The 27,451-nt window shown below is 37.5% G+C and overlaps 1 pseudogene; it reads right to left on the reverse strand.

The window, feature by feature from the left end:
• The window catches only part of LOC122348992, a 20,671-nt pseudogene extending 4,990 nt beyond the window's left edge, over window positions 1-15,681 (reverse strand).
• Window positions 15,682-27,451: the final 11,770 nt, after the last annotated feature.

The following is a 27,451-nucleotide window of genomic DNA, read 5'->3' on the forward strand; positions in this document are numbered from 1 at the left end:
ACAGAATCTCTCAAAAAAACAGTTGGCTGATTGTGCTTTCAGCTTAAATCAGCACAAAAATGCTAAATAAAATAAAATAAAATAAATATATAATAATAATAATAATAGTAATTATATATATATATATATATATATATATATATATATATATATATATATATATATATATATATATATATATATATATATATTCTGTTTGAGTTTGCTTTTAAAACTCTTTTACCAATAATAATAATAGTAAGGACATGATGTTATGGTTTATAATTTAAAGACAACATGAAATAATATAACATAATATAAAATATTACTGGTTACAATAATTATTATTAGTCTGGCAGAAATTACTTTTCTGAAGGAAAAAAATAAAAATTATATATATATATATATATATATATATATATATATATATATATATATATATATATATATATATAAAATAGTATTATTAATATAATATAGTATTTGATCATATTTTAAATGACCTTTTTTCAAATTGTAATTTTACTAATATCATTATAATCTCATACACGGTTTTCCCTTTAGCTTGATTTATATTAATTTTAGTTTTCGACTTAACTTGATTTATTATTTTATATAAAAATTAAAACAAGGGGGCTGTAAGAGACATTAAACAGCACTTAATAGTTTTCATAAACAATGACAACACTGATATACAGCCACGCTTGTTAAAAAGTCTATTTAAAATACACCATTTATTTCAAATGCTAAGACTGTGTGACGTGAACAGGGGTTTGCTCTGATGCTGTAGCGTTATACCTGCAGCGAGTCTGAAGACAGCGAGAGCGTGTTGTTATTCTCTCTGTTCAGAAGATTCCGTTTCTGCAGCCTCCGCTGAACCTCTTCTTCAATATACGCATTAATCCTGAGAGAATCGACCTTCAGCCAAAAATGAAAATCACATACTGAACAAAACCCCAACCAAGCGGTAAAATCCTCATTTGAATGCAGCAGTGGTGTGTGCGGTACCTCTCGTCTCCTATGGAGAGGACAGCGGGGAGGGCCTGTATGGGGCTGACGGGCGACTGGTTCACGTTGTTTTTTTCTTCCCCGCTCACGCTGAGACTCCGCACGCTTCCTTCGCTCTCGCTGATCCTCTGCTTCAGCTGCGCAATCTCTCGCTCCATCCTAAAAGATGGAAAACACACAGCAGAGCTAGATTTATCACACTCAAATCCAGGGATGCCCAGGATCTGTAAAACATTTGAGAGATTTTTTTATTTTACAATTATTTTAGGGCTGTCGAAAGTTAAAAGTGATCACTTACAGTCACTTAAATAGCATTTCATTATTAATACGACTAAAATATTATTGCAAACGATTTCTACATAATTTTAATTATTTTATATTTTACTTAAAATTAAGTCTTCTAAATATTTTACGTTTTAATTTGAAATTCTAAAGTAAAAAATGTTGTGAAAAAAATGTAAGAGTCAATCTCAGATATGTCGTAAAGTAAATCATTTACAAAATAATCTTATGAAGGCACTGTAAAAACCAATTGTTTAAATCTGGAAACAATTATTTAACGTTTTTATAATAACATTATTAATCAATTTCAGACATATATACAACAATTATGTTTATCTAGATAAAGATATGAATAATATTACAATTAATTTTTTCCTATATTCTCATATTTTGCATATAGTTTAGATGCATTTTTAGGTTTTATTTATGAAAAAAAACCTAAAATATATATATATGTACTATTTGTGTCCCTAAAAAGAATAATAAAAATAATAAAAATAAAAAAAACACCTGTCCTGGTCCAGGTCTTGTGTTCCTGTGAACCTGGAAGTGCTCTGTCCTAAAGCAGACTGCGACCTCTTTCGGGGTCCTTCGGCGTCCGGCTCCAGACTGATGCTCCTGCGGTAGGCGGAGTGTTTTCTCTCGGCGCGCGACCGCCTGCTCCAGGGCCTCCGCTGCTGTTTCTCCTTCCACTCCAAGATCTCCTTCTCCTTCCGCCGAACCTTCTCCTCCTGACGTGCCACGTTGGCCGTGAACTCGTACGACTGCTGGAGCTGCTGCAGCTGCTCGGTGCTTGTGCTGTACTGAGACAAACGCTCCTCCTTCTCCTCCAACTCCTTCTCGACCTGCAGAGAAAAAACAGACAGGTGGAGTTGGATAAAAGAACCAATCCATGCTGCCCACTTAGACAGGAAGAGACCGTCTGATTGGGCAGAGTTTTACCTGATATAGAGTCTCGTCCAGCTCTTTGTCCATATCTTCTGGACTTGCGTCCAGAGCAGGAGAGCCTGTGCCTCCTCTGACTCTCTCCAGGAGCTCGATGGCTCTCTGCCGCTCCTCTGAGGCGGCAGGGGAGATGTTTCTCACGGAGAGACTGGGCTGCCTCTCTTTTAAACTGCAGACTGTGCTCGGCCTGCTGGATCAGAACCTCCTCCTGACCCAGAAAGGACACGTCCTGAGCGCCTCGCTCCATCACATCACGCACCTGAAGCGGCGAGAACATTCGACTTGATTCGACTTTCGTTCTCATTGCGGTCACTTTCATTTACAACGTCACTGGAGGGGTTTGTAAAAGTGAATCATTAAATGAATCCTTTGGGAGTCTATGAACAAATAAAGTCAAAATAAATGCGTATTTTAAGAAAATAAAAGCACATGCATGCCTGAAAACCAAAATACGAACCTTTCATAAACCATAACGGGGCAATTTCAATAGTTTTTTCTAATTCACTAATTCAAACTAACACTTTGTCTCACTGGACTATTCACCAAACTCTACGATTCAAAAGAATCATCTGTTTTAGTAATCAGATTACGTCAGTCCTAACGGATGTTCAGATTCACTAAAAACAACGAATCACCTCAAAAAAATAATTTGTTCATGAACTGGCCCACATATGATGAACTGAATCATGCTTTGATTTACCAAAAAAAAGAATCATATCAAAAGATTGTTTCTTCTAACTTGACTTATTATTGAAGTGCGGTGCATATACACACACACACACACACAACTAAAACACCTCCCCACCTCAGTGTTGGACAGTACCTGTCTCTGTTTGTCGTTGTCTGCGAGTGCAGCAGCAGGCCGAGGGGCGCGACGCTCATGGGCCACCTCCCGCTCCAGCGGTCCTTCTGCTGGATCAGAGACTCCTCCAGCAAACTCAGCTCCTCCACCTGCATCTGTTTGAAGTGCTGGTAGCGTGTCTGAGCGCTCCTCCGGGCCTCCTCACCGCCCTCCTCCTCTCCATCGATCCGGGCCTCCTTGGCCTGAGCAGCTCCTCCCTGAGCTCCGGCGAGGTCCGTCTCTCCTCCTCCATTCGGCGCGCTTCATCCGGCGTGAGCAGAGCGGCCGCCTCCACGCTGCGCTCCCTCAGCTGCTCCTCCAGGCCTTCCCGACCAGACTCAGCTGCTCCTTCTCGCTCCTCCAGGCGCCTTGATAGTCAATACATTCATTTTGATCTTAATATATGCAAATTAAATATAAATATATATCTAATAATGATAATATAATCACATTTATAATATAGAATTATACTTATGATATTGCAAACCTTTAAATTTAATGTAAATATTATTTAATTAATTTTTAAATAATAATAAAAAAATAATCTATCTGCAAGTTAGTCTGGATTGATTTCAAGACACATTTATTACTGAGGCTCATTATATTTTCTACGTCTAGTGTAAACAGCTGATAAATGCCACTGCCATTTATACCTGCGTTCTAGATGAAGTTTGTGGCCTGCTCCTCTCGTTCTCGCTTGAGTCGCGTTCTAGCTCACGAAAGAGCTCGTTTTGCTCTGCTTCGCTCTCGCTGGACCTGAGCCTTTTCATCCTCCTCCTCCTCCTCTTCCTCGTCCACATCCTCCTCCTGCACCTCCTCCTCCTCCTCCAGCTTCTGCTGAAGTCTCTTCTGCTTCTGCTGTTCCTGCTCCTTCTGCTCTCTGTGTCTCTCCTCCTGAACATAACAGACAGCATCTTATAAAATAAAGTCTCCAAGACCATAGAAAGGTATCAAAAAAATTGTTTTGCTTTTGGTATGAAAGTGTCTGAAAATTACTCTAAAACAAACCCAGGTATAAAGTACTGTGCAGAAGCACCGTGTAGTGAAATAAAAACCTAAACGGAACAATTACTGCATTGTGAGAATAAAATATAATCGTCTTGATTTCGATACTGGAGCGCAGTGTTGGGAGTAACGCAACAGGCTTTTGCAGATTAGTTTAGGTAACTAATCAGATTACTTTAGGTAACTAGTAAAGTAAAGCATTCATTTTTAATATAGAGGGAAATATAGGAGTTTATTTTTGTAACTCCAGTTACTTTGTTTCCCATGTATTGACTGACAGCTCTCGTGTTGCCATGTTGGGAGAAATCAGGAGTAAGGGCAGAGGCATTAACACGATATAAACTTGTATCTCACCTGCACAAAAACAGATTTAATTTTACTTACAATGAACAAAAACAGTCAAATGCAGACTCAGAATATTATAAAAACCTGCAATAATTATGTAAAATAAGACAAATACCCTTTATTTAATCCCTTTTTGTCTCCGCTACTGACATTCGATGAAACAAACCAACCATGCTAAGCAAAAATGAGCCTTTTGTGTTTCCTTTTTGTTCAGCCTGAGGCGTATCCATTTCACTTTTGTTGTAAAAGAACTTCTTTTCTATTAAAACAAGCAAGCAAGCCTTCCCAAAATGTAAAAAGTAACTCAAAAGCTAGCGTAACAGCTTTACCTTCCATATAAAGTAACTTGATATCAAAATGAGCTACTTTTTAAGGGAGTAATTGCATGAAAGCGACAAGCATCAGAACCTACTTGAGCACCAGCAGTCTGACCTGAAATTTCTCTTTCTCAGCGAGCAGGTCTTGGAGCGGCTCTCGATGTCCTGACTGCGTCTGCGCGCAGGCTCTCCTCCTGTCTGCGGATCACGCCAGCTGCACCTGCTCGACTCCTTCCTCTGAGACTCCACCTCCTGCTGCATGCGCTCCAGCTCCGCCTTCTCACACTTCTGCTTCTCCTCCATCTCCTTGATCAGCCGCCTTCAGCAGCGACAAACACATCAAATCTTCATTTACGATTAGTAATACGCATTGTTAAGGGCTTCATTTGGACAGCTTTAAGAGGCGCTTTCCTCGATATTTAGATTTTTTTTGCACCCTCATGCGAGATCAAATCCTAAACATAAATTTGTGGGCGGGACTGCTTTATCTCAGTTACATTTAGCATATTACTGTTTGATAAGTCACATGACACACCTTTTATTTTCTAGTTTTCCAGTTCTTCTCTTTGCTGCCTTTCAAACTCCAGTCTGGAACATAAGACAATTAGTGGCCACCCTTAAAACACACACACACACACACACACACAAATCACAGCAAACTCACACCAGCGCATGGGATGAGGGCCTGCGTTATTACGAGCACTGAGCATGCGCTGCAACTACAAGCAAGTGCTGCAGAATACACAGCTTTAAACAAAAGATGGACACACGTTTAACTAAAGTGTTATGATGATAATGAAGTGCTTCTCACAAGCATGACGAATGAAAAATGGAGAGACTGAAACCACAAATACCGACATTAAGATGTATATAAAAACACAACAGTTAACATGAGAACACTAGTTTGCGCTTTGGTTCTACCTGAGAAAGATGGGACCCTTTTCAGTGAAGAGACTGCCATGAAGAAGTTCAGAAAAAGGAAATGTTACCAAATACCTCCGCACAAATCCAGACTATTAGTCTGAATCATTAAAAGGATCATTTCAAATAATAAATAATGACATTTCTTGCGTGAACAATTCCTTAACGCATTTAAATGAATGAATAAAATCCACCGAGTTGAGTGTTTAGTGTTCATTCATGACATGTAGTTGGTGTAGTAGGTCATTGCCCAGGGTCATGATCAGTCATGACAACACAACTGTTTCCACATGCATGATCACAGATCCCAACCTCACCAACAAAACCTCATTTTTACTGTGCATTCTTCTGTTAATGTGCAAAAAAGCCAACATGCATTTGGTTGTTTATTAGGGATGCATCGATATAAAAACATCTTATAGCTAATACTATAAATCTATTCAGGGAATAGGCTCAGCCTGTTTTTATGTAAACACGTGTTTTTCACTAAAGCCTAAAAGAATACACGCTGCAATGTACAGCAAAAAGGACTAAAATGTGTTCAGCACTCTTTAGAACCGTCAAAAAAAAAAAAAAAAAAAAAAAAGGAAAAATACTAATTTTACCAATACAACTAATATTAACAATAAAAATAATTTATATAAAAAATTTAAAATATTATATTATTAACAAAAATATTGATAATAACAAACCACAGGCCATAAAATATATTAAACAAACTTCAGGTGGGCCAGTAAGATGTTTTAATGTAATAAGTTACCGAGGCTGGTTTATTTTGATCAAAAATACATCTACATTGTAAAATATTATTACAATTAAAATAATATAAAATGTAACTGAATTTTTAAATGCAAGATAAACTTTACTCCAGTAATCACTCTAATAAGCTGATTTCCTTCTCAATAAACAATTATTTTCATTAAATAAACAATTTTGTCACATTTGATCAAATTTAATCAACTTAATGCATTCTTGCTGACTAAAGTACATATAGTGCATATAGCTAATTTAATTATGATCTATCTTTCACAACTGAACTTACTGGTGTGATTATTATTATATAATTATCCAGTTGAATTTAGAAAAGTACTTTCTTTTCCTCCACTGATCAATACCAGTAAAGCCACTGATATATCGTGCATCCCTATGTACTGTTTTTGGGAAGGATCATTGGTGATCTGGCAAGCAGGGCTTGAATTAAAGTTTTCTGTCAGCTGTTTAAATGCACTGGGCATCAGCAGTACCAGCAATGGCGCCGAACGGCATGAAGAGAGAGAGGATGGAGAGAGGAGGAAGAGGAGGCTCCTGAGGGTGAAGAGGAAGAGGAGGCGGTGTGGGGAGGAAGAAACCAGTCGCTCTGTCGCTTTGCGTATAAACACACACACACACACACACAGCTTACCCAGGGTTATACAGCATGACCGTAGAGAGGTTTTCACAGGATTTGGACAGATCAGACATGGATAAGCTCAGACTGGTGAGGAGGCCGCTCTGGAGAACAAGAACAGCAGATACATTCACAAATATGTCACGCGTTCGATGGCGAAGCTTCACGTACGAACGTCTCTCACCTTTCTCTTTTCCCGAAGTTTAGCCGCCTCTTTGGGATGATTGAATCTGAACATATTGGTTCTGCCGAGGAGAATGACAGCACCTGAAAAACACCAACAAAACTACCGTTTAATACACGAGAAATGTCAGTTAGCACAAAACTGCATTAATATTGCTTACAGAGTAAAAAAAAAATGACATTTTTGTAAAAAGGTGCATTATGTGTGACCTTGGTTGAGCTGGCAGGGCTCAGTGATCTGAACTCCATTGACTGAACACTGAGCATCATTCAGAGGAATTAGAGTGACCGTCCCATTCCGGTTCTCTATCAGACAGTGCTCACTCTCCAGACCCAGGCCATGAAGAACTGCAAAGAGAACATACCTTTACGATGTCAGGAAAAGATTTCAATTGTATGACTGGGCTTCAACTTTCAAAAATGAAGTAAATTTTTTGTGTGCAGCAAAAGTCATATACTGTAGGTTTGGAGCAATAGGAGGGTGAATAAATTATAGAAATGCATTTATTTAAAGCATCATCATCATACATATGATATGGAATTTAAGTTGTACAGACAGAAAGGATAATTTTCCTTAAAAATGCAATTTAATAATCAATCCTCAACTAAAAATAACTATAATTAAATTTAAAAATTAACTAAATGTCCATGTTTTGAAATAACATTTTAGAAAATATTTACAATAATAACAACAACATTTAATAGTTTTATTATTGTTATATTTAATTAATAAGCTGAATAAATGATGGCATTATAAATGTTTGTGTACTGGGATTGAATCGAACAATTTGATATTGACACAGATATTGACATCTGTGTCAATAAACTCACTGATATCCTGTTCGTTGAGTGGCGTCATCACGACCAGCGTGTGTCCTTCCCTCCTGCAAACACACACAAACCAACCAGGAGCTGCAGTAATACAATCACATGAAACAAACAGCATCGTAAAAGTCCAATGAATTCGCTTCACAGCTGTAGAGGCTGGTCCTCTTCGCCACCTGTACTGTGATGAACACTGCCGCATGTCCATTACCTTTAAATGATAGAGAATGATGCGGTGCTGAGCAGATCGTCATCAATCCCGATCAGATGAGGGAGCTCTGAGTCCAGGATCACTCCGATTCCCCTCCTTCCTCAGAGCCAGCGTTTTCCTCCTGTTCAACAAACACGCCAAAACACGCGCACACACACAGAACAGACAGCGCGAACACACACACACGCAGACGACACGCCAGACACGCAGACACAGACACGCAACACAGACACGCAGACACAGACACGCAGACACAGACACGCAGACACAGACACGCAGACACACACAGACACGCCAGACACACACAGACACGCAGACACAGACACGCAGACACACAGACACACACACACGCGCAGACAGACACACACACGCAGACAGACACACACACGAGAGACACACACACGCAGAGACACACACACACAGAGACACACACACACAGACACACACACACACAGACACACACACACACAGACACACACACACACAGACACACACACACAGACACACACACACACAGACACACACACACACAGACACACACACACACAGACACACACACACAGACACACACACACACTCTCAAAGCCTGGTTCTGTGAAGGAGGTGATAAAAATAAAGATAAAGACGCTGGTCTGACAGATGGCGACAAACCTTCAGGATGTTCTGCGCTACGTTCCATTTGTTCGTCCATTCCTTGGTCAGCTCCAGCACCTGCGACACAAAAAAAAGCGTGCATTCGACTGTGTGCCATAACCAACATTTAAATTCATCTCTGGAATTTCACGCAGCATTTATTAGCAAACAAACCCCTGCTGTTTAGCACACTGCGGAACTTTGCGTATGAAAATGAGTAGCTTTAGAAGCACTCTTATTCAGTGCGACCGCATCAGATGAGAACTGTTGTTATGTGATGATGAAACAGTCGCGTTACCCTGGCTTCATTATGATGCAGTTCCTCCTCCATACTTAACGCTGTAGGGGAATCAAGCAGGGCTATCTGGAAATCACACAAAAAATAACAGCCCAGTCAAGTCACCTTCATTTATGTTCTGCTTTATACGTCACGGATTGCTTCAAAAGTAATAAATGTTGATTCAGTTTAATTCAATACCTGGAGAAAGTTCAATTATGAAACAAGTTCAAAATGCAGCTAAAAGCCGCTCAGCGGAAGCGATAGTAAGTGTCCGTACTAGGCTTAAATCACTTCTAAACCGATTTAATTCAGTTCAATATCTTGTCAGTGTTGCAAGCTATAAAGCAACTCTAAATTGTATTCATTTATGATTTATTGGCATGACAGAAAAAGACGCTGTATTCATGGCAAGGTAAAACATTTCAATTTCACAATTCAGTTATATATTTCAAAACAACAATATAACCATATAATAAAATTAAAACTATTTAACTATGTAACCAACAAATGTAACCATTTTTTAAATTATAATATATATATATATATATATATATATATATATATATATATATATATATATATATATATATATATATATATATAAAAAATCAATAAGTACAAATACACAAAAAACATGAATGTAATAAAAATATTAAAAAGTGGTTTGTAATTGTATATAGAGTCTTTCTTAATGTGTGACAAATTTTTTAATTGTCCCAGGAGAATTTTAACTCCATGAATGTCTATTAATATATTTTCTGAATAATAAAAATGCCCAGCATCATTTAAAATTGGACACATAATTAAAATGTTTTATACTTTATTTTTACACCTTTCACTACGAGTGTAATAATTCACGTATCGTGTATCGTCAGGGTCATTTTCCAAATCATAGTGATCATCCTTATCCCCTTGTTAGTGGAGACTTGAGGGAGAGATGTAATTTCCTCATTTACAGCTGAGGTGTTCCCATGACAACGAAGGCAGCACGGTGTGGGTCAGCAGACGTCACTGTATTAATGTCAAAAATGTTACAAATAAACATACATTTTATACTTCAAAATGCATTTAAAATATGCTAATATATAAAAACGAATAGGTATGTTTTGCTGATACTAATAGCTAATCTGCTGATGCACACTGTGCTGCGTTCGTTGCTTGGGAACATCCTCGTGCATCGTACGGTACACGATACGAAAATCGTCACACCCCTACCTTTCACAGACCGGTTCCACAGCTCTAAAAGCAAGTGAAAAAATACATTGAAACTACTATTTAGATAATAAAATAAGATTAAAGATCATTATACATAGGTTTAAGCGGCATATAGTATTTTAGGATGAGCAGCGATTTTCAAAGTCAGGTTCAGACCTGATTTCCTTGTGCAAGCAGCGCTTTCAGCCGAGCGATCTCTGCCCGCAGTTCTCGTATGAGTCTAACGTTGAGTCCTCATTTATTGTGGGTTTGTTTATGATGTTTTTGCACGGTTAGCGTAGCGCAGCGTGCTCCAGAGTCTCGCCGTAGTTGACGTCCGCAGGCGATATAGCTGCGGAAAAATATTTGAGATCCCTTCAAAATACGCAATGCACGAAACATTTTAAGCAAAACTAAAATAGCGATTAATCGCATCCAAAAGAAAAGTTTTAGTTTACAAAATATGTGTTTTTCAAATATTACCAAAGTACAAAATATGGCACAGTATATTTATGTATATATCAATACACACATCAACAGTTCATTTATTAATGTGTATATATTTACATAACTTATATTACATAGAAATATATTTGATGTACAAATATAGCATATCTTAAATATATACAACACAGTACACACACCTATACTATGTAAACAGAAACTTATTTTGGATGTGAATGATTGAATAATTATATTGCATTTTAATACATTATATATTTGAAAAAACAATTGTAATTTCCAATAAAAACCGATTAAGTGCCATAAAAGTAAAATAAACATCAAATAAATAAACCCGTGTTCTAACCATCAAGTAAAAGTTAATTTATTAAAATAAAGTAATTTTCCTTCCTTTTGTCTGTATGAATTACATAAATATTATATTCACTTCATAGATCCTGAAAAAAAATAATAAAAGTGTCTTGTGGTTCCTCACTCACTCGCGATCATGATGGTCTTTGAGTTTCCTCCCAGACTGTCCTTCAGGAGCCACGTGAGCACTGAGTCTCTGTAAGGAACAAACACCTGCTTCTTCTTCAAATGACTGTTCCCTCCTTCCTGTGACAGATCAGCTTCAAAGACAGAAGGAGCCATCAGAACACTGATTAAAAGAGGCCAATCACACCCATCTGTGCCCACAAAGCGTTTAAGAATTAAGGTTCCTCTCACCCAAGGCGGAGATGACGTTTCCCAGGGTGACCAGAGATTTGTTGATATTGCCGCCCTCTTTGAGCCGGACACCGGTGGCCCCTGTGGCGTCGGCCCTCTCACTTCCTGCCAGGTCCACCAGGTGAATCTTACTGACCGTCTCGCTCGGCATCTCAGCGTCAAACTTAGCCTGAGAAGCAGGGAATAAAAAGATATCAGCACATCACGGGTTCCTCGGCGGGTTGGGCTCGGGCTAATTAGTCTACGGCAAGGTGTTACAGTCACCTGTGTGAAGTTGATGGTGAAGATGGCGTGTGGCGACTGCTCGCGTCGTTCATGCCGGTGCTGGCCGTGGTGCGGTTGATGTTTCCGCCTCCATCAGCTCCTCCACGTCACTATAGTTCTGCACCAGGTGCTTCGACAGGTCTGAAGAAATCAAAGAAGAGCGTGCAAGCAACGGCGCATGAAAACTGACACCTTTAAATGGCACATGTTATATTTACACAATATTTTTTAATGCTACTTTTTTACTCGAATTTACACAATTAATATATATGTAATGTTTACTTAATAAATGCTGTGATATTCACACAATATGTGTAAATATTGCTAATGTTTGCTTAACGTAACAATATTTACTCAATATTTATGTAACGCTCTACAATATATGTATTCATAATGTTCATATAATCAATGCTCCAATGTTTACTCAATATCTATTCAATATTGTAATGGTTACATTTAACGTTTACATAACACCACAATATTCAGTGACACTTAATATTGCAATATTCACTCTTATTTATTCAGTATGCAAGTAATATTGCATTAATATTACAATATTAACATATCATTTATATAATATTTGCAATATTTACATAACATTGCAATACTAACTAGTACCTAACATTACAACATTTACTTGCTGAATTTTATTTTATTTAGTTTATTAATATTTATATGAATGCTTTTGCTTTTTATTAGAGGAGCATCTGTTTCGCTGTAACGCTGAAATTAATTTTTACCTTCTACATAGGGTCCCTCTTTAGGATGCTCTCTGACTCTGAGGTTATAATGTCTTCGCCATCTTCCTCCGTAACAAGTCCCGCACCCGTTCGTTGTAAATCTCCAAATAGCTGCCAGCATGACCGAAACGCGACAGTTTTAGTCGTTTTTCGTTTTATTTCTGTGCATGCACACCGCCTTTATTAACTCTCTCCTACTAGCAGCATCAAACAGAGCGGGATTTTCACATACGACTCCTCACCTGACTTCGTGCGAAAAGAGGCTTCATCTCTCCGAGTCATTCCCGAAATTCGACTGAATAGTCCTTCACAGATCCGAGGGATCAGCCCGACGTCACCCTGCAGGCACAGCAAGTCATCATCAGAGCCGATGTTCAGCTCGATAACTCCACGAGCGGTCAACAAATCAACCGCTTCGGAGATTTAGAAAGCAGGTTTTAAATTACAGAACAAGCCTCAGCAGTGTTTTAAGTGGTTAAAAAGGCTTACAGGAATGCCCATCATGGTGTGCGACTTCCTGATCCAGTCTGGCCGTGAGGCAAAGATGCAGGCATTATATCCTTCAAATGCAGCCTTTAACACATCCGCGTGCCCAGCTCCTTAAACACCTGAAATCACACACAGTTCAAGCCTGGGTTATTACGGTACTTACACATGCACCAAAACCTAAAAAGTTAATCATAAAGTCAGGATATGAGATCAACCGCACTGTTGGTAACAGCTTTGCGTTTACAAACCCTTTAAGATCGGGATTGGTTTAATCTGCCTCAGGGAAACCAGCCCTGAATGCAAACATTTTCGTTTTTACTACCTAACACAACACCTAAGACTGTTATTATGAGCATTGAGTAACAAACGCTAAGAGGATTACCTCCTAATGAGATCTGATTGCTTTATAATACACAAACGGTGCTGGAGTTATATAATTAAATGTCCACACTATCTATATTTTAATGATATTGCATCGTGAAAAGCATGAAGATATTTAGCCATTCATTCTTTTAAATAAAAAATAAAAAAACAAATAATAATAATAATAATAATAATAAATAAAAATAAATTAAATAAATAAATAAATAAATAAATATATATATATATATATATATATATATATATATATATATATATATATATATATATATATATATATATATATATATATATATAAGAATTTGTCAGATCCTTTTATTCACAGTGACTTGCATTTGCAGTCAGCAGTCTCTGGTTTAAACATTAACGGCTAAAATATTGTTAGAATTGATTTATTTGGTGACTCAGTTTATACTGTCTGCTTGAGTGAATTTACAGCTATTTGCTTAAAAATATTTTAAAAATGATATAATATTAATATTTTATTTTTGAATATCTATTATTGTTTTTTTTTAAAGCAATTAAAATGTCCAAACTGTTCGTATCACCACTGACCTTCTCTTGTGAGACAAAGCTGACGTTTTTACAGTCCGAAGAGTCGTAGGAGAAATCATACGTGAAAGTCTTTGCTCTCTCCCTTACAGAGTCTCCAGTCACTCCGTCCGGTATCTAAAGTGAAAATAGCACAAGAATTAAATTAGATACAAAAAAATAAATAAAAAATTGCCGTTTCATCTGTGGTGCTCTTTCATTTAGAAAAATTCGATGCTACACACTTTTAAGTTGGTGATGGTGGTTTTGTTGCCTTCCATTTCGATGATGCATTTGGCAGACAGGTCTTTCTCCCTGTGCCAAAAATCAATACTACATTAATAAAACATACATTTATGCACTTCATTTATTATTCACACAAACAATGTAAATCCACAGCCCATAAGCATTTACTCTCGAGGAGACAATTTAATTTAGACCTCATCAACAGATCAAACTAGGTGTCTATTTTAGGACCTGATGCTTTTATGAGCTGTTTAAGACCAATTATTATTATTATTATTATTATTATTATTACTACTACTACTACAATACTAGTATTCAGCATAACAATTAAGAGCAAAAATACTTACAAATATTTTACATATTAAAAATATATTTTTGATCTCATTTTTTTAAACTTATTTAGTTATTTTGACTTAATATTGTAATGCACTACTTTTAAAAGTCATTTTTAAAATTAATTAATGTTTAAGTCTTAGTACACTCGCATTCACAACACTGGAAAATATTCATTAAAATATGTTGGAAATAAAGGCAAAAATATATATAATATTTATATATTGTTATTTTACATTCATTTTAAAGGCATTATTATTAATATGATGATAATCAAATATATATATATATATATATATATATATATATATATATATATATATATATATATATATATATATATATATAAAGGGATTTTGACTATCTATAATGCATTTAAAAAGACTTGATTTCACTTTTTTTAAGAACAGGAACAATATAAAATCAAATAGAACCGAGGCTTTTTTCATCTGTTTGGTTCTTTATTTAGACTCCAGTACCAAACCAGAGCTAGCTAACTAAACAGACAGCGTTATGGACGTGCTGCCGCCCAGAAGATGCGGTCAGAGCCGCGGCGCAGCGGGGAGCGGCAGCTCGGGGACCGCCGGGTTCGCATCTGACCCGCGTCATGACAACTTTCCAGATAAACAGAAGACCGATACACGCTTAATGCTAACACTAAGAACTAGCGCTCGCTGGTGTTTCACGCGCATTTGATGTCTGCGCCTTTCACTCCGCAGATGTTACGCAGATATGTTTACGTGTTTGTTTATCGGTTTGTTTGCGTGTTTAAGACCCACTCACCGTCTGTTCATGGGCCGGACCCTCACTGCCACCCGGACCGATGCCATGACACATCCCTGAGCACCACACACACACACACACACACACACACACACACACACACACACACACACACACACACACACACACACACACACACACTGTCTCTCTCTCTCTCTCTCTCTCTCTCTTTCAGTCACTTAGTTCTCATAGGTGACTGACACAACTCCGAAGGATGCGTCTGTGTCCACGGAAAACATCGCAGCGTGTCCGTGAGAGGAGCTTGCGGCACTCGTCTAGCGCTCGCTCAACAATCACGTAAGACTAATTTGTCCGGGACGCTGCCGTTCAGTTCGTGTTATTTTCCCGGAGTGATTCAGAGCGTCTGCTCTTTGCTGGAAGCAGCGCGGGATGCAGAACACGCAGCACACGCGACGCTGCCCCCTGTAGGCCTGGAGGCAGCACGCATCGCCCGGGTTGCCAGGTTTTCCCAACAAAACCCGCCGAGTCGCATTCCCGGGGGTTAAATACACGTTTTAGGCGGCGTTCCACTGTTTATTAAATTCTAATTTCAAAGGAAACCGGCGGCAACAGTGTTAAAGTAATCCAATTTCGCGGGAAAAGCAGTGGATTTGGCAACAATGTGGATTAGGCCAGTAACTGATTCACATGATGAGACCATTGTAAGTAAATTAATGTATTAGGCCAAAAATAACTGGCTGGTATAATCAAACATATGTATACATATTTGAAATAATACTATATATATATATATATATATATATATATATATATATATATATATATATATATATATATATATATAAATTTTATTTATTTACTTTAATTTACTTTTTTCCATTTTTCTTTAAAATATATGAATAGGCTTTGGTCTTGTTTTTTCTACACTATTATTTTAATCCTCTCTGTTCTTGTCTATTCTAATTAAGTGTACTTTGGTCGTTACAGGTTTGCATTTAATCCAATAATAAGAGCCTGTTCTCTTGGTCAGAATCAGTTTACCCACAGGCCTTTCATTAAGATCTAGCTAATGTACGAATTATTTTATACCTTTATTCCTCATTTTATTTGAATTCTAACACCTCTGTTAATAATATAAAACAGGCAGGTCTCTTAAAACAGGCAGTCTGCTTTAGTTACCGTGCCACAATTTTGGGGCGTTATATTACAGCACCTCAATGATGAATAAGCATTTTGAATATGAATAGACAATCAATAAAAAAAAAAATATTAATTTATCAGCGCATTTTACCAAATTACTAAAACTGAAAAAAATCAAGCTTAAAAAGAGACATTAATAATAAAAAGTAAATTAAAATTAAAATTCTGAATATTACCATTTAAAAAAAATACACAACAGTCACATACAATCAGTAAAATGTATCAATAAAGACAGACAAAAGTAATTATATTATTAAATGCTTTTATTATCTAACTTACAAATGAGACAAATACTTTTTGGTAACGGATCTGTCTAGATCTTGATCAGAACAAAAAAATAAATAAACTTTTGACATTATTTAGTGATACATTGTTGCTGCTCCGTCGATCGTCTCCAGGAACGATGTTCTCGGACGCCGACCTGAATCCATTCATGCAGTCCTGTGGCTTCAGCCCACGCCGTTACCGCACAGATCGTAATCATATCAGCTCTATTAGTTTGTCGTTTGTCTTCTTTAGCAGCACTGACAGAGCCAGCAGACTCTGTTAACATCAGCTCACGCGCTGCAAACCGAGAGGTGACAGGAGTTATAAAGGCGATTCCATTACGAGCCGTTAGAGTTCAAACGCTCCGGGCGCCTTCAGTTTTTAAGAAGTGCCCAGTCGCTGATCCTGGATTTTTTCCACAGTTCATAGCCAGGCGTCGCTACAGCGTAAGAGGAGGATGAATGATGGTGGACCTCCACGAAAATGCGAGGAGGCCCCCGCAGCCGGGACCTTCAGGGCCCTCCGTGGTATGGGTCCATCGGGACGCAGGTAATGTGTGAGACACAGATTCCATGATCGCCCGTCAGGAGGAGATACGGTTAAGCCGAGAGAGCTGGAGCTGCAGAAGTAGCACAGCGAAGACGCCCAGGCCTGGGCTGAGACGCGCCGCCCATCTATTGCTACTCGCTCGCTTCTGTCCGCTCCCCGCTACTTTATAATCCTGGCCCCATCCCGCCCTCATGACACGCATCAAATCCTAAATTGGCTCCAGCGTCTGTGTGTGCGTCAATGGGATGTGGCACAGATAGCACAACAGAGGTCAGCTAAAGCGGGATCGCACAGTCAGTCAGACGTCACTGGAGTTTAATTCTTTAAGAGGAGTCCAGCAAGGCTCTGTAATGCAGAGAAGGGATTGGAGCGACGGGAAGTCTCACACTAACACTATTAGTCTAAAGAACGTGACAGGAGCCCGAACCAACATTGTGTCGAGTCAAAACTGTTTTGTTTTTCTTAAAAATAGCTCAACACACCATCATTTTCTGAAAAACATTGTATTTTAAAACAAATTGCAGCATGTTTTTATCCAACTGATCCAGACAGATAGATAGATAGATAGATAGATAGATAGATAGATAGATAGATAGATAGATAGATAGACAGATAGATAGATAGATAGATAGATAGACAGACAGATAGATAGATAGATAGATAGATAGATAGAAGATAGATAGACAGATAGATAGATAGATAGATAGATAGATAGATAGATAGATAGAAGATAGATAGACAGATAGATAGATAGATAGATAGATAGATAGATAGATATGACAGACAGACAGACAGACAGACAGATAGACAGACAGACAGACAGACAGACAGACAGACAGACAGACAGATAGATAGATAGATAGATAGATAGATAGATAAACAAGTAAATAAAATGCATACTATAAATATATTAAACATTTAACAATATTAATACAGTTAATTACAATATTTCATAATAATGATGTTTGTAAAAATAATATATAATGATATTTAATAATTTAATAATAATTAATAGTGATGATAAATGGCGTGTTATTTATATTTATTCATCTATCTAAATAGATAATAATTCATTGTATATATATATATATATATGTGTGTGTGTGTGTGTGTGTATATATATATATATATATATATATTTTTTTTTTTTTTTTTTTTTTTTTTTTTAATTTACTTTTTCAAAGACAGATAACTGTTTTTTCGTGTGTGTTTTTAGTATAGCGGTTAGTTAGCTGTATTTTTAACCTCAATCAGTTTTTAGAAAATGTCAAAATACATTTTGTTTAATTAATAAATACTTAGGACATTAAATATATAAAAAGTCAATTAAAAACAAACAAAAATAAATTGCTTATTTTTTATACATATTATAACACAAACAAATCTATAAATGCAACTTTTAAACTTAAAAATTAATATTAAAACATATATATATATATATATATATATATATATATATATATATATATATATATATATATATGTCTTTTTATAAAAACTAATCCTAAGCTTGTAGGATTGAGGATGTTGAAGGTAGCCTATATAAAGAGTCTGACTCATCTATAGATTCTTTAAACTGGTCATGTCTGATTGAGGACAGTACGAGGTGATGTGAGTCGATGCCACGATTGCTGTAAATAATCATGTGACACAGGAAACACTAGAGCTCACCCTTAAAGCCTTAACTCCTGTTGGTGTGTACGTGTGTGTGTGTGTGATTCAATGAGGCCCACTTTTCTACAATCAGTAAATGACTAACTGCTTTTCATCACTATTCACTGTGAATTATGACAACATGTATATTTTTTATTTTAGCGAATGAAAACGAGAACGTTTGATGAACAGCTTTCCTCCTATGGGTGCCGCTAGAAATGTGTCTATGCACACAATTCACGTTTCACAATGATTTTTAATTTACATTTTTTTCATTTCACGCTCTTGATTACCCCTATCCTTTAAAGAAAGACTTCGATGCAGCAATAATTGTAAATGTGTTGATGTAACTATAACTCACCTGGGTGACTAATCTAATTACCCGTCTCAGTAAAGGCTGAAGAGAGCGCTCTGTCCTTGGCACCCACTGCTCACCTAGAACTATTCTCCATGTGACACAGCAGTGAGTGCAAGGAAAGAGACTCTATGGCCATTAGGATGACTTCTCCTGATTTAATAAACAGTCATTTATGTACAATTTTTTTTTACTCCAACAGATCAAATTTCTGGAGTGAATGACTCTGAAAGTCCACTTGGCTCAGTTTCGGAATACTCTTCATTATTTGATTGAATTGTCAGAGTATTGTTTTGCTGCTTTGTTTTCTGTCACATTAATCAGCAGCACCTGTTCTATCAGCACCAAATCTTACTTTTTCGGTTTAACTTCTGTAGTATTTATGCGTTGTCTTCAGTTTTGTTTGATTTGTGTTTGCTTTGCCTGCCCGCGTTGTTCGTCCTGGTTTTGTGGAATTGCTTTCTGAGCTGCCTTAGTTTAGTTTAGTTCGTTTGGATGTCTGCCTTTTGTTTTAACTTTGTTTAGGTTCATCTAGTTTTGTTTGCCTGTTTCAGCTTTATTTTCTTGGTTTAGCTTGGTCTTGTTTCGCTTTCAGTTCATCTAGTCGTTTTGGGTTTTTTTTTCATTTGCCTTTATTCTGCTTTTCTTGTTAGTTTCATCTAGTTTTTAAATCATTGTTTAGTGTCATTTAGTGCGTGTTTTAAGTTCAGCTTGGTCTGGTTTAGTTCACCAAGTGTTTTATGCAGTTTCTTTTTAATTTTGTGGTGTGTGTGTTTCTTTTTCTTTATTAAACTGATATTTCCTGAGACATGTCATTTCTACTGTCTACCAACAGATGTCAATGTTAATTTTTCATTTGATGGTGTTTATGAAGTGTGTGTGTGTGTGTGTGTGTGTGTGTGTGTGTGTGTGTGTGTGTGTGTGTGTTAGCCAAATAATTTAACTTAAAGCTAACATTATCGGTAAAGTTACACACACAAAAAAATAAAAAATCACGTGACACAACTTGCCCATTGGTATCTAATTTGACCGAAAAACACTGTTTTGAAAAATGCATTATATGCATTTCATTATTTGATGTACTAATTGTTTTCAGAACAGACCTGCAGCACTTTTTGGGTTGAAAAGCTGCAGAACGCTCTTCAATTGTTTCACACTTTCCAGCTTCTAAAATCTGGCAAACGCAGCGTTATAAAGTGATCAGTGGTGCTCGTGTATGGGATGGTTCGACGTGTGTGTCCTGTGGCAGTTTGTCTTTCTCTCACGTAATGGTTTCACACGGCAGCAAAGCTTTTGATTAGAGATTCCTCGAGTAGGTGCATCTTTTCTGTATGGCTGATTGCGGGCCTGCTTGCCCACAGCTTTTGTCGCGTGTGCGAAAATGAGAGGAATGTGTGTGGCAGAGGAGCCAGTGTGCTGTTTAACGTTCATAGAAACACTAGCACATTCGCTTTCAGCGGATAGAGATGTCATCCATTCAGATACTGTGTAAGAACTGACAGTGTGTGTACTCGTAAAACAAAAGCCTTCAACGGACTAAATGGTGTTTTGTGAAATCAGACCCTGATGGTAGGTTTATATGAGGGGGGTGGGTTTGAGGAAAGGGGAAATAGTTTGTACCATATCAAAACCATTACGCCTATGGGGGTGCATATACAAGTATTATTGTGTCAGTGACGACAATATGTATTGTTATTGTAGCATCTATTTTTTTTGTCTATGCAAATTTGTACTCGTTAGCCAATAAAAATACAATTCTACCAGTGCACTTTCACTCATGCACTTAACTAAACCTATTTTAATCACTATTCAAATGCTTAATTGGTTTCTTGTCAAACTAATATTTTATTTCCTAAGCCCTAATTATGTAACTGAGCAGTTAATCAAAAATTACATAAAATCTTCCCTTTTTTTTTTTAAGCTCTCTAGCTTGCATCTTTTATATGTATGAGTGCAAACTAGAAAAAATCTTGATATCTCTATACCGTATGCATATATATGTATATAAAATCCTCACAATGCAACCCATATTTGATTTAACTTCATATATATCAACATGTAGTATATTAATAGAAATATATTATATTAGAGAAATAGAAGTATATTAAGAAAATGACAAAATGTATAATCTTTAAATTATATTTAGATATATTTAATGCGCTAAAATATCAATTTTATACATTAAAATAGACATTGCTTACTTCAAGTATACCAGTGGTTGTTTAAAGTCGTTGTCCTTAATAATGGACTTTTTACTCTGAGAGAACAGCATCTGTTTTTGCTCATTTCTGTGTCTAAGATGTTTCTAGGATACGACGCGTTCTACCATTTAGTTTGATCTCATGCTGTCATTGTCAGGTGGATAACTTCTCTCAACACGGCTCAAAGGAACATATTGTCTCTCAGTGAGAAAATAGGTAATAGATTTCACCCAAACTAAACAAGGAACCCACGTCTTGGGGGGAAGTCTAATATTTCCAGTCACACACACCTACATGGATACATTACACACACACACACTCTGTCGTTCAGATGGGCCCTGTGCTCTTGCACAATTGCTTTGAATGCACCCATAAACTCTCTTTTTCTAGTTAGCTTCCATCATTCTGTAGTTATTCTGTAGTAGTTTTTTTTTCTTCTGTACAATTTATTTCAGTTTTAGTTACTGTACATAATGAAAAGTGAGAATGTTTGAATTTTGTTTGCAAAATATGACACGTATGTGTTCAGCTTAAGTATTGTAAGACACATACACACACACACACACACACACACACACATATATGTATATAACTAGCATATATATATATATATATATACAATACAAATAGAATTAAAATTACACATGCACAGTAGTAGTATATATTTACATTTTATTATATTTTTATTATATAAGTATATTTGTATCATTTGCATATCTATATATATATATATATATATATATATATATATATATATATATATATCTATATATATATATATATATATATATATATATATATATATATATATATATATATAAAATATGAAAGTATTTTAAATAAATACTTTACTATTATTATAATTAGTAATAAAGACATAAATAATTTAATAAAACATTATTTTATTAAAATGGTTAATTAAAAATGTATACTCTCGTATATTAAACATTTTATGCATAACACGATATAGACTTTTTAAGTGACCTCAGAGCTTTGTTCTTTCAGATCGTTTTAGTTTAAAAACCTCTCCCAGAATTCTCCTAGCTCTGACTGCACTGGTAAGTGAGAGATGCACTCACGTGAGCGCCACCTGCCAGGTTTACTCCCGCTCCAGAGCTCGAAGAGGGTTAACGTGCTTCTCCCTCGGTGTGAGGAGATACATTACACACACACACACACACACACACACACACACACACACACACACACACACACACGCTCGTATGTATTCTCCAGGCTAGTGTACAGTGTGGCGTAATGGATCCCTCAACAACAGAGGCCACGGTAGTAGCTAGTGCACTCATTTGACGCGCACTCATCAGTGCAGCAAGGGGAAGGGGATGCTTACTGTACTTCATTCAGAAAGAAGCTCTTTGAGCCAATCAGAGCAGGATGCATTCTGCTACAATGATGCCATTGCTGCTCCAGCTGCCCGCGAATATGATATGGCTGGGCGGAGCAGCCTCTGGGGGACGGACTGTGGTTCATTAGCCCTGCTAGTGCTTCCAGGGGATGTCCGAAAGGACCGCTCTCCGAAAGCTCGGCGATCAGGATCACTCGAGATAGACCCTTTACTCGTTCTTGAACGCTGACCCCGCCCCAGCTGCGCAACCGGTATGTAAAACGACATTCTGGTTTATTTCAAACAGTTAGCCATGCACTCTTCACAGCAGCTCGGGCAAGGTGGTTATGCGGTCTCGCGCACGTTTTCGCAACGCCTATATCTTTCCAACGTTAACGCTACCTGAGGAGGGAAATGCCAAGGAGAAACTTTTGAACGTCATTGCAGGCGCCTGTCACCACGTGACTCGATGTGATCGGTAAAGGGCTTTTTTTTTTTTTAGACCGACGAGACGAGATGAGCGGATGCCATGGATGACTTCGGCAAATCAATCCGTCATGCGATTTGGTGTGAGGTGGCGTTTGTCTGATTTAGTTTACAAACTTGATTGCGTTATAGATATGCGTGCGATTACGTTTTTACATCCGATATAAAATTTCATATCTGACATATCGGTCGGAATCGATATTGCGAGAAATCACAGCTGTATGATCGAGGGAATTCAATCGGAAACGCCGTCGGTCTGTCGGCATCATTTGGCGCGTCAGGTTTGCTGAATAATCGGATTGGTCGGTGCGTCTTGGGAGGCGGGGCTGTGGAGTGGGCGTGTTATTTAAGTTGGCAGTTAGCAAAACGGTATTTTAATTCACAGATGTCGGCGGAGTTTTTTCGCGCTTAAAAGGCAAAAAACGCATCATATAATTGGCCTAACATGTGTTATTACTATATTTACAGGGAAACAAACGGCAAAGCGTAATGTAAAGTATGCTAAAGAAACACCCAGGTTTACATTCAAAGATGAGGAATGAATGCAAATTGAACTAGTTTTTTTTTTTTTTTTACCCAGTTCACTTTTTAGTACATTTAAAGTCTTCACGAGTAAATCTCACCCGTAACGTATAAAGAAAAAATTATGTGGCTTGAATATTTCCATTTGCTAACGCTAAAAACTTTTCTTAACTCCGTCTTCTTTGCCCAAAAGAATGTAAACGTGAAGTGTTATCTCCAAACCATAATAGTTAGATTAGATTTATTTTCATTGTCAGTTACTCACTAGTCCTCGGCGCATACACAGGAGTTCATATTTGCTTTGTGGTTTGGGAGTTATTGTTTTCATCTCCACTCTTTGGCCCAGAAAGGCAACATAAGCATTACATTAACACACATGGTTTCCTGGAGTTGGTCGTATCATTGCTGGTACAGTATGGAAACCATCTGCTGTTATATGCAGTTAAAACAAAATGCTCACGATATTGCTTTCGCCTCCTTTCTTTCATTGCTGAAAATAAACAAGCTGCTTTTGAGCTCCAGCTGATTTGTGTTTCAGAGCGCCCCAGACAGTTAGGATACAGCCAAGCTAAGAGGTCGGCACCTGTCGGTTCCTTTACTGAAAAAGTTTGAGAACTTAGCACTTTTTGGTACTTGAGCCTCGAAGTCCCGTTTCAGCAGTATTAGCTGCTCATCGACAGCTAAGTTTTTAGTCAATCTGCAACTGGAAATTAAGAGCTGCAACTCTAATGCGCTTTCATTATGTGCCAATAATTATACTTCATTTCACAGCGTAAAAATGGCTCAGTTATTGTGAACACTTGTAAAAGAATCGAGCTACTTCAATGAGGAATAAAGCACAATTTGATCCCTTTTGTGATAATAGACTTCATTGTATTATTAAATGCACAGTGCCTTTCAAAACTTTCCTCATCTGATACAAAAAAAGAGCGTTATTGAAGTTAAGCTGTAAAATTATAGTTTTAACGCACTTAACAATGTGAGACTGTGTTAATCTTTAAATATGATTGGCTTGATTTTTTTCATTATTTTCACTTATGAGTGTCAGGTTTCATTCGGTCTCACAAAGAGGCTGTTGTTGAAAAAGCATCCATCATTGCGCGCAACCTTTCAGCTCATGTTTAAATGCCAAGTGCAAAAGAAGACATTTTCCTAGAAGTCTTGAATGCACAGTGTTTAATTAAAAGCTAGATCTGAAAACGGAGTCATAGAAAAATCAGAAATTACTGTTGCAAATACTTGCGCTCTTCCTTAAAACCCCACTAAAATTATACTTGACCTAGGGGTGAAATATTACATGATAAAAATACCAACATTTTAAAAAAGTCTTCTAGGCCTAATGAAAAACATTAACATACTTTCACTCTGCTATTCAGGATCTATACCCCAATGCAGTATTCTTTATCCAGAAGCCTAGTCTGGTTTTCTGCCAAAAAAGCCATCTTGGACTATTAGGATGCGGTTGCAATGGCTTTCAGCCCATAAGCAATATGGGAGATTAAATGCAGCCCGCCAATTAGTGGTTGCTTTCAGGGATGCTAGGAGATTTGAGCAACCCGAGGTTTGGGTTTAGGAGGCACTTGAGAAATCTGTCCGCCTGGGAACCGCCCTAGGGAAGTGGTCTGGGAAGAAGTGCTTGCCACAGACTGGATGAAGCCAGGTTATGTAAAGGCATCAAAGAGAGCAGTTAGTAAACGCTGACTAGTGCAAGGGTTGGTGCGCATTTTAGGGAGCAACTTCTTGAGAAATCTTGTGCTGCCCAAACTGCCCTGAGGGCGTCTGTTTCCAGCAATGTCGCTGGAAACACACGCCATGCAGCTGCTGGAGGCCATAGCGCTGAAAGCACCTGTGTTAGTAAACGGCTGGATATCGCGACAGCATAAGGGAGGGCCGATTTTCCTGGGAAAACATAGCTAACTCTTCAATCCACTCTAATTTAATGGGAGCTTTGCAGCTTACAGCCTCACAACTGTCAGGAACAAATGCATGCGTAGGTAAATTAGGGTCACGAAACATACGCCGGCACGCCATGGAGTCCATACCGTCGAGCACTCAGAGCCCTCCTGGGCTGGATATTGAGACGCTTTTAGAGGGTCAGATTTTCCTGGGAATAGATATTGCCCTTCGCCGTTCATTAGAAGTATACCGGAGCTTGACGGTAGCCACAGCCTCGGTGAATAAAATGTCATAGAATGCTCGCATGTTTATAAATTAGGGTTAAGAAAAAAGAAAAGATGATTATTTTTAAGCCATTTGAATATTTCTTTTCAATGCCCTATCAGTATAAGGTGATATTTGATATGAATGCAAGAAATGAGTTCAAAAAGATACTTTTAAATTATTAATGATCAATAATAATATGAATATTTATTGTTATCAATTTTGAAAACTTAATAGTACTTAAAATAATGACTAAAATGAATTGTTCGTTAGTTTTTGAATCTGATCCATCTAAATGAATCATCTGTCGTGAATTCATGTATTATTATTGTTACATTTATATATTACATTTATAAATATTTATATTACATTTCTATAAAAAAACTGAGGTTGAAAGCTGACTTGCTGAATGCCATTTAGGAAGCTATTTGGATCCTATTTTTAAAAAACAAAACCCAAAAGAATGATCAGAAAGTGTCTCTTGTTTACATACAGGTATCTGATTGCACCCTTTAAATCTGGCTACTAAGAGCTTAAAAAGTGATTTAGTACATAATTTATGCATGACATTTATGGAGTACTTTCTGCCTTGACATTGACAGCTAGCCTAGTTGGCAGTAGCGGCTTAATTTGTTATTAATTCCTCATCCTTTCTTCCATCCCTCGCTTTATCTTCAGTTGGAACGATAGGGCTTTCTTTCTTCCGGCATGGAGCCTAGCCCCGTTTCATTAGTTCTCGGCTGCAGGTTGATGTTATTCATCACCGTCTGGAAGCTCACAGACTTAATGATTCCGGTGTTTGTCAATATCGCTCTTCGCCATTATGTCAAGTGCATGCAATGGATACAGCTCCGGCGCTTGTATCATTCAGTTCTGTGCCCACAGGCGTGAGAGAAACACATCCGGACGGTGGCTGGCGCCTGGTTTGGTAACGCCATTTGAACTCAAGTACAGGGATGTCATCGACGCGGAAATTGACCGCCGGCGTCAGATATCGCTATAACAAATCGCTGATCGCATAGTTGGTTCAGACCGCAGCGATGACCGAAGACACTAGGGATCGAGATTGCCAAATAACAAATGTCACCCCAGCTCTTTGATAAAGATGGGAGAAGGTGGCTCTCTTTGTGACCTTTTGACCTAAAAACAACAAATGAAAACTAACGAATGAATAATGAAGACGCTGCAGAGAATCCTTTTGCTTTTTTTTTTTTCCTCTCACTGTTCTTAATAGAGTTCAAAGAGGAGAGCAGAACCATGAAAATGTAAATGAAGTGGCGGCTGTAGAGAAAATAACAGCTTTTTCTGTCTCACTCCCGCAGAGAGGAGCATGTGGAGAAAGCACTGCACAATCCTTTAGGATTGTCTAAGAGATTAAGTCACATTACAGTCTCTTCAAATGAAACACTGCCTGATTTTTAACCTCGTGAGATTCTCACTCGTACGTCTAAATAGTCAGAAT

This window comes from Puntigrus tetrazona, chromosome 1, assembly GCF_018831695.1.
Source record: "Puntigrus tetrazona isolate hp1 chromosome 1, ASM1883169v1, whole genome shotgun sequence".
Taxonomy (NCBI): Eukaryota; Metazoa; Chordata; class Actinopteri; order Cypriniformes; family Cyprinidae; genus Puntigrus; species Puntigrus tetrazona.